We start from the raw sequence: 10,054 nt of genomic DNA, 5'->3' as shown, positions 1-10,054 counted from the left end.
TGAACAACTGCAGAAGGGCCTTTTTACTCCTATACTCAAATCTTCCCCCACTGTCCCCCATCAAGACTAATCGGCTTTCACTTCACGGCAGAATAATATAGTCTTACTTGCAGCAACTAGCACCATTGTCTGAAGGATTCCGAACCGAAATGTCAACCATACTTTTTTTTTCTGAGATGGTGCCTGTCCCGCTGAGTTACTCCAGTATTTTGTGTGCACCGTTGATAACTGGTTTCTAACAAATGTAGAGGCACAATGTAGTTTCTAACAAATGTGGTGGCGCAATAGTCCAACAGAGGGCAGGCACAAAAAGTTGGAGTAGCTCGGGGTGAGTTACTCCAGCTTTTTGTGTCCATCTTCGGTTTAAACCAGCATTATGGCATTAACATTGAATTCTCCCAATTTTGCTAGCCCTTGCTGTCTCCTCCCCTTCCTTAACCCTCTAGCTGTCTCCTCCCACCCTCCCATCCGCCCGCCCTCGGGCTCCACCCCCTCCTCCCCATTTCCTTCTTTCTCCCACCCCCCATCAGTCTGAAGAAGGGTTTCGGCCCGAAACGTCGCCTATTTCCTTCGCTCCATAGATGCTGCTGCACCCGCTGAGTTTCCCCAGCGATTTTGTGTACCTTCTGCAGTTCCTACACAGTCCAACAGAGGGCGATGGAAGCCCAACAAGGAAGCTTTGGGTGAATGAATGTTTGTCATTTCACAGACCTACAAGAATTGGAATGAAAACTAAAAGCTACAATTGGGGGGGGGGGGGGGGGGGAGAGTCTTAAAAAAAAGCAGAATTTCCACCATTCAGATCTGGATTAGCCTCCAATACCATTACACCAAATGAACTCATCTCCAAACTTCTGGACCGAGGCATTGGGGTTCCATCTGAAACTGGTTTCTGGACTTCCTGATCTGCAGACCTCAGTCTGTTAAAATTAGTCATGACATTTTGTCACACATGACCCTCAACACTGATGCTGCTCAGGATGTGTGTGCTCTAGTCCGTGTATACCCATGATTATACCCGTGATACCCAAGCAGTTGTCCCCACGTGCCTTAAAACCACCTCCATCGTGCCAGTGCCAAAACACTCCACTGCGGCAAGCCTCAACGACTTCCGCCCAGTTGCACTTACCCCCATCATCACCAAGTGCTTCGAGAGGCTGGTCCTGGCACACCTCAAAAGCTGCCTACCCCCCACACTGGATCCCTATCAGTTTGCCTACCGCAAGAACAGGAGTACGGAGGATGCCATCTCAACGGCACTTCACTCCGCCCTCTCCCACCTCGACAACAGAGACACTTACGTAAGAATGCTGTTCATCGATTACAGCTCAGCATTCAACACCATTATACCATCAAAACTGATCACCAAACTCGGTAACCTGGGCATCGACCCCTCCCTCTGCAACTGGATACTGGACTTTCTAACCAACAGACCCCAGTCTGTTAGGTTAGACAAGCACACCTCTTCAACCCTCACCCTGAACACCGGCGTTCCACAGGGCTGTGTGCTGAGCCCCCTCCTCTACTCCCTCTTCACCTATGACTGCACACCTGTACATGGTACTAACACCATCATCAAGTATGCAGATGATACAACGGTGATTGGCCTCATCAGCAACAACGATGAGTCGGCCTACAGGGAGGAGGTCCAGCACTTAGCAGCATGGTGTGCTGACAACAACCTGGCCCTTAACTCCAAGAAGACCAAGGAGCTCATTGTAGACTTCAGGAAGTCCAGGGGCAGCACGCACACCCCCATCCACATTAACGGGACGGAGGTGGAACGTGTTTCTAGCTTCAGGTTCCTGGGAGTCAACATCTCCGATGACCTCTCTTGGACCCACAATACCTCAACTCTGATCAAGAAGGCTCACCAGCGTCTCTTCTTCCTGAGGAGACTGAAGAAGGTCCATCTGTCTCCTCAGATCCTGGTGAACATCTACCGCTGCACCATCGAGAGCATCCTTACCAACTGCATCACAGTATGGTATGGCAACTGCTCTGTCTCCGACCGGAAGGCATTGCAGAGGGTGGTGAAAATTGCCCAACGCATCACCGGTTCCTCGCTCCCCTCCATTGAGTCTGTCCAAAGCAAGCGTTGTCTGCGGAGGGCGCTCAGCATCGCCAAGGACTGCTCTCACCCCAACCATGGACTGTTTACCCTCCTACCATCCGGGAGGCGCTACAGGTCTCTCCGTTGCCGAACCAGCAGGTCCAGGAACAGCTTCTTCCCGGCGGCTGTCACTCTACTCAACAACGTACCTCGGTGACTGCCAATCACCCCCCCACCCCCCGGACACTTATTATCACTTATTATTATTTATTCAAATCATTTGCTATGTCGCTCTTCCAGGGAGATGCTAAATGCATTTCGTTGTCTCTGTACTGTACACTGACAATGACAATTAAAATTGAATCTGAATCTGAATCTGAATGATTGTGTGGCCCAGTACAGCATCAACTTGATCTTTAAGATCGCCAAAGGTACCATTGATGTCAGCTGGAACAAAGATGGCACGGAATATAGGAAAGAGTGAACCACAGCTCAAATGCCATCTATAAATTTGCCAATGACACACAGTAGATGGCTGAATCATGAATGGTGACGAGTCAGGAGAGAGATCGTACATGTGGTTGAATGATGCCGCAACAATAGTCTCTCACTCGACATCAGCAAAAGCAAGGAACTAATTGTTCACTTCAGTTTGGGAGAAATTGGGTGACCGCATGGCAGTTTTCATGAGTGAGTCGGCGGAGGAGAGAGTTAACAGCTTCAAATTCCGAGCAGACCCTTCACAGTGACCTTCAGAGTCCAAACCAGTGACAAAGGTGATAAGGACTGTGTGGGGCGTATACACTGGATCTCAGAGAGATTCAACTCCTTCCCTTGCTATAATCCAGAGACATGGGGGTCAAACAGGAGATAGGGTTAAAGAGGCAGGCTGGGATTCTACCTTGTGGTCCATGGGTGAATGTCAGCTAGATTAGATTTCTATCATTAAAAAAAGGCAGGGAGCAGGTATCAGGATTGTTACTATCAGTTATCTGCAGATTAGCGATAAAATAATTTATGCCATACATCATTCGGGAAATGTGCTCAATGTTTGTATCAAGGTAAATTCAGTGAATTATTAGCAAATAGATTTAAAATACTTCACAACTCCGGTTTCCTCTCTGCAAGCTCCTTCCTCCGTTCTTCACCCTTAGTTTCCCCACCCACACCAATTTTACTTGGTACTTCTTGGAATTTCTTGCGATTACAGCTGCTGCTGCTGGAAAGTCCCGAGCTGTAGAAACTGTGCAACTGGATGCAGCCACAGGGAGCAAAGCTAATTACCCTCCCCAGTTGATGTCGCAGAGGGAAATTAAAGACTGGGCTCCCTCAGTGGGGAATAAATTATCTGAAGGAGGGTCTCAACCCAAAACGTCACCCATCCCTTCTATCCAGAGATGCTGCCTGTCCCACTGAGTTACTCCAGCTTTTTGTGTCTGCCTTCAGTGTAAACCAGCATTTGCAGTTCCCTCCTACAAACAGTATCTTCAGTTTTATTTTGGTGCTAGTAAGAATTTAATTGTTCCATCGTCAGTACATATGACAATTAAACACTCTTCACTATCTTTAGGATTCGCAGTTTAGGATTCAGTTTAAAGTTTGTGGAGTTAGGAAGCAAGTTGCAGGATGAAACCTTCTCTGAGCTGCTAATTTAGCCACAGAATTTATGTGACTTATCCAGTTCATGTTTCTGAGCCACACTGACTGATACTCGGGGGAGGGTGGGGGGGGAGGATTCAGCAATGCTAATGGTGGTTATAGCCATAGAGTGATACAGCGCGGAAACAGGCCCTTCTGCCCAACTTTCCCACACCAACCAACAAGTTCCAGGTTAGATGGTCTCTTGTAGTGTAGCACAGCCTGCCCATGGATAGTACCACTCAGCCCAGGTATATGTATCCCTGAAGTTAGCACATCTTCCCCAGCCAACAATGGGCCATTACAGACTCCACCCTTCCTGGGGTCATTCTGTTGCCGGCCCTGCTTCATTCTGGCCTCCTCTATCTTTCAGCCTGAAGAAGCGTTTCGATCCGAAACATCATCTATTTCTTTTCTCCAGAGATGCTGCTTGAGCTGAGTTACTCCAGCATTTTTGTGTTTATCTTCCGTATAAACCAGCATCTGCAGTTCCCTCCTACACAGAAGTATAGGTAAATTTCCTTTTTATTCCCTCACACAGTACAAACTCCACAGTTCCAGAGAGTGAATTATTCCAACTTGGGCGTAAGAAACAGGAACTCCTGCTAAGTACTTTACAGTGCTGGAATGTAGGGTGGGGTAGGGTGGAGGGGGACTGTGATTATAGATAGGTGAACTGGAGCGACACTGTAATCGATGCGAGACAAGCCTACTTGCCTTGGTGTTGTGTTCGATAAATCACTGATTCAGTTACAGTTTTGGTTCACTCAGTAATTTATTACACTACTAAATAAGGCACATACACTCACTTATCCCCGAACGCACTCGCAAACCCCGAATACACAGCAGAGCAAGCCGCAGGCTGTTTTGAACACAATTTCACTTCACATTAACCCCATACAGCAGACTTTAACTATAAGTCTGACACATGCCACGTACAGAAATATTCAGATGATACAGCGATTGTGGCATGTGTAAGGAACGGGCATGAGGAGGAATACAGGAACTTGACCAGTGCCTTTTGTGCCTGGAGTGAAGAGAACTGTCTCATCCTGAACACAACTAAGACTAAAGAGATGGTGGTTAACTTTGGCAGGTCCAAGCTCCCCCTTCAGCCGGTCAACGCTGCAGGGGCTGACATTGAGGTGGTGCAGACATATAAATACCTTGGAGTGCACCTTGATAACAAACTGGACTGGTCTGTCAACTCTGACTCCCTCTACAAAAAAGGCCAGAGCAGACTCTTTTTCCTCAGAAGGCTCAAATCCTTCAATGTGTGTAATGATATGCTGCACATGTTTTACAACACTGTGGTTGCAAGTGTTATTTTCTACACTGTTGTCTGCTGGGGCAACAGCATTAGTGCAAAAAACAAGAAGCCGGTCAAACTGGTTAAACGAGCTAGCTCAGTGCTGGATGGGAGAGTAGACTCTGGGATGGATGTGCTTGAGAGGCGTATGAGGCACAAGGTGCAGGTCATCCTGAAAAACCCCGGGCATCCCCTCCATGTAATTCTGGAGTCAAAAGAGCACTCGGAACAACTCTCCCTGCCCTGTAGAACGGAGCGGTTCAGGAGATCCTTCACCCCTGCAGCCATTAGATTTTATAATTCGGACCGCTAGGCTGTAGGGGGATGCATTTTGCAATTTTTAATTTTTAATTGTTAATTATTGGTCTTTTTAAGTATTTATTGCTCTCAGGTAGTGTCCACATTGTATTCTATGTATTTTCTGTCTGCGTTTGTTTTGAATCTGTGGGTTTGTTGGTTGGGGGCTTCTGGACATCTGAATTTCCCTGAGGGGATCAATAAAGTATTTATTATTATTATTATTATTATTATTATTATTACTCCCCAAATCCTATTACATTCGGCCCGCAGGCTCATTACCATCGCTTCATCCTGTTGGCACTTCTCACACGGCAGTGGGGAAGCACACAGTTGCAGAATATTATGCCAACCACCACCAAAACAAGCTCAGTCACCAGCCATTGCATAATAATATGCCCCCAACCTCCGAACCCCCAAGACTACCAATTCCATCATGCACTCTCCCTGGCCTCATCGTGCAACTGTTTACCGACTATATTCAAGGCCTCAACTTGTGGTCGTATGTGGGCCATCAGGTTTGTAATGTTTTCACTGGTATACAGTATGTAAGTGTAGCATTCTCTCCCTATGATGGCACAAGTCCCCCCCCCCCTTCTCGGCTAGTAGGAAGTCCAGGGTCATGCCCCAGAGTGGTCCAATGGTCTGTGATGTGGGACATGTGCACAAACTCAGTTTACGTAGGTACGCATGCAGGAGCGAGAGATAGGCGTTTGATTCCGTGCAGGCAGGCGATGCAGCAGCCAGAAGTATCAGCCCACGCCACCATCTGGTATACATGATGCGTCTCGTGGCTGTTCTGCAGGGAGAGTGCGGAGCAGGCTCACTCTCGCCTGGTTAAGTGCTGTAAAAGAAGACATATAGGATTATCCTCCCCAGTCACCATAAGCCTGAACATAATCCTGATGTTCTTTCGTCTGTGCGGCATCAACTGGCTCGACTGCAACAGCCAGATGTCGGCTCATAGGTGTGTCCCCTGCCACAGGTCATTGGTTCAAGTTTACTGCTTTCTGTAACACCAGGGCCAACCCCTTGAGGGTGTGGGAGGAAGTTAGTGTACACATCTGCTCTTTTAGTAGACCATGCAGGTAATACTGCATGCAGGTAATACTGGATGTGGAGGGTCCACTGCACCTCATTATCAGCTGCCTACTGTTGCACTTTGTTAGCGGTAAAGTGGGACCCGTTGTAAGAATGAATGTCCCATGGGGGATAATATAGGCCATTAGCTGGTGCAGACCAGGTATCTCCCATCCCTGGGACTGCCACTGTGATTGTGTCATCCACATAGCCATACCGTTGGCAACTGTCCAGGAGTTGGTGTACAGTGAGACTGGAGTGTTGTCATCGGACGAAGGGAGAGCCATGACCACCTCATGCAGACGGCTAGGGCTTCTCTCAGCCCTATCAGAGATGTACCATTTCAATTTTACAACAGAGCAGCGCTGTGCGGATTCCTCCTTATGGGAGACCTTGGCGGATTTAACCCAGGGCATAATAGGTAACTGAAGGCGTGTAACCACTATCCCACTCGTCATGAGGTGTTCGGTAGCAAGGACTGCCAAGTAACATGCAAACAACTGTCGCTCAAAGGGCGAATATCGCGCGGCGGGATCAGAAAATGTCTTTGCCCAGAAGCCGAGACGCGCCCGCCGCCCGTCATGCTGTTGCCACAGACTCCACTCCTCACGAGCAGTAGCCGACACCTGCAATTCAATCGAGACATTCTCCAGCCGTAAAGCCAGCGGGAGTACCTGTTCATCCTCCCAGCCATGTAGTGGGACACAGCCACCCCATCGGGGAGGGTAACAGGGGCATAAAGCCTCGGGTCGCCCGGTCGAGCGAGGGCTGCTGAGAAAACCCGCCGGGGACCCTGGTCACACCCCTAGACTAGGGGAACCGGCACGGTCCATCCCCGGGGACTCTCGTATCGAGCCGGGTTTTCTTCATTCTGCCCATGATTCCCCTTTTTCTCACAATGTATTTTCCAAAGGGCATAGAGGGTGCTAGTGGGAATGCCATCTATCTGCCCCTTATCCACTGTAGCTCGGAGGGCCAGAAACTATTCCATTCTCGATAGATGCCCCTTAGCCCCACCGCCTGGTCTAGGATTGGATGCATCAATTCTCCTCACTTGTTGCCTCGAGGAGGCCTGGTCCTTCAAATGGTCCAACCCCTCGAGTGTATTAAGCTGATAACTCCATATCCCATTTTAGCTGAAATTGTCAGTTTGACCCTTACACTACACTTGACTCAGTGCCAGACCATGGAACCAGCTCACTATACACCATGGTTTAATAGATGAACTTGAAATAACTTCCTAAGTTATTCCAATCGTATTATCACCCAGAAAGGCAGGTATGTTTTTGAAGAATAGTAATATCTATTTCTGTAACATCTTTCATGAGGAAAAATAATCCTAAACCTTCAGTTTTAGAGATGCAGTGTGGAAACAGGCCCTTCAGCACACCAATTCCACGCCGACTAGCCATTCATGCACACCAGCACTATCCTACACACTAGGGACAATTTACAAATTTTACCCACAAAAATTAACCTAAGAACCTGTACGTCTTTGGAGTGTGGGAGGAAATCGGAGCACCCGGGGAAAACCCACACAGAACGTACAAACACTGTATAGACAGCACTCGTAGTCAGGATTAAACCTGGGTCTCTGGCACTGTAAGGCAGCGACTCTTCCGCTCTGCCACCGTGCTGCCCTATTCAGTTGACAGAGAACAGACACCAAGCTATATGTAATTTATTTTAAAATGTGAAGCTGTTCATTTTAGTATGGGAGAGTCTTATCTTTAATTTTGTTAAGACAGTGGGTTGCAACAGCAGCCCTAATGCTTCAAACTTTTAACATAATGATGTGGAGATTAGTTTCCATGAAATCATAGACGTCACTGACTGCACTTCCTCAAATATTCACGGATGTTAATTTACCCAGCCCACGACATTGGAACTAGAATTGCTCTTAAGAGATTTTAGACCAGGGGTGGGGAACCTTTTCATGTTGGAATGCCGCATTGTTAGCTGTAATCTAATAAGGCCGCATAGAAGAAACTTCAATTAGATATACTTCAAAATGTACATTAATTTGTAAAAACTAACTACTATGTACTAACTTCAAGAAAATGAAAAAAAATTGTTAATTCTAAAGTTAACTAATGACTTTGTTGTGACTGTTTTCTAGAGTCTAGAGTCGCATTAGAACTAAATCATGAGTTTAACAAGTGTTAAAATAGCCCCCATGACTTACTAATGTTTTAATTGTGGCCGTCAGTCAGGGAGGATTATTTTGTTGAATCTTCTTTTACTCTTTGGTATTTAAAATACGTTCATTTTAAGATTAAAATAAAAAATAATAAAAGACGAATAAAAAACATATTAATAAAAATAAAAGGATTTGTTTTACAAAATTTGGATTCATTCAAAAGGCCGCACATAATGGCCTTAAAGCCGCAGGTTCCCCACCCCTGTTCTAGACTATTGTAAGCTTTTATTTGTTCTTGATTTTTAATTCTGCTCCTTCTGCTTTATACCCTCATCATTCTCAGCCACATTAGTTGGCTACGGCTCAGGGCTTGGCTGTAGTTCTCTCACTTCCAAGGCAGAATTGCTGGGTACAAGCTGCATTTCTGGGACATAAGCACACCATTAATATTGAGGCTGAGACTTCAGTGCAGCACTGGGGCCTTTCAGATGAGATTTCTAGCTAAAAAAAAGACGTACTTTCAAATGAAGGAGTTTAATGCAAGGATTCATCAAGACAAATTCAGGCAGGGTGGCACAGTGGTGCAGCTAGTAGCAGTTTCTGCAGTGTAGGTTCAATCCTAACTTTGGGTGTTGTCTGTGTGGAGTTTCCACATTCTTGCCATGATTGCGTGGGAGCTATAGTTTCCTCCCACATGCGTGCGAAAGACATGCAGGTTAGAAGGTTAATTGGCCTCTGTAAATTGCCCCAAGGTGAGTGGTAGAATCATGGGGGGGGGTGTTGGGGAGTTGAAGAGAATTTGAGGAGAATGAAAAGCGTAGGTTTAGTGGTTGATTCGGATGGTAGACAAAAGTGCTGGAGAAACTCAGCGGGTACACAGCAGCATCTATGGAGCGAAGGAAATAGGCAACGTTTCGGGCCAAAACCCTTCTTCAGATTGATTCGGTAGGTTTAGTTGTCAGTTCAGTCAGTGGGCCAAAGAGCCTGTTTCCATGTTGTATTTCTCCACGACTGAGATAGCTGAGAGGGCAGGTTTTTCACAAGAAGAGAGATTGAGAAGTCTGGGCTCTGTTCTATAGAGGTTACAAAAATACAAGGTGACCTCACTATGACATAAAGAATTCTTTAGGCTGGCTGACGAGTATAAAACAAGGGGTTGCAGGCACATAATAAGAGGTAGTCACATGGAGATATTTGCGTTCAGAGGGTGAAGAATCTTTGAATTCTCCACCCAAGAGAGTTGTAGAAGCTCAGCCATTGATTCAATTCAAACCTGATATCAATAGATTTTTAATATGGAGATGGAAAGGAAAATGTTGCTGAGGCAGAAGATCAGGCACGATCTTGTTAAATAACACAAGGCCGATTAGACTACTCCTACTCTCATTTCTTCAATGTTTATGGTCTCTCAGGAGGTGTAAAGATCATTAGTGACCCTCTTCTTCTTCTTGCGTATGGCGTGCAGAGCCTAAAGTTGTAGGACAACTTGTTCTATTTGATCTTATTTGATTGTGCACGCCGGGTTGATTGCATTCGT

The sequence above is a fragment of the Amblyraja radiata genome, chromosome 38, assembly GCF_010909765.2.
Source record: "Amblyraja radiata isolate CabotCenter1 chromosome 38, sAmbRad1.1.pri, whole genome shotgun sequence".
Taxonomy (NCBI): Eukaryota; Metazoa; Chordata; class Chondrichthyes; order Rajiformes; family Rajidae; genus Amblyraja; species Amblyraja radiata.
Note: the sequence above shows the minus strand (reverse complement) of the source record.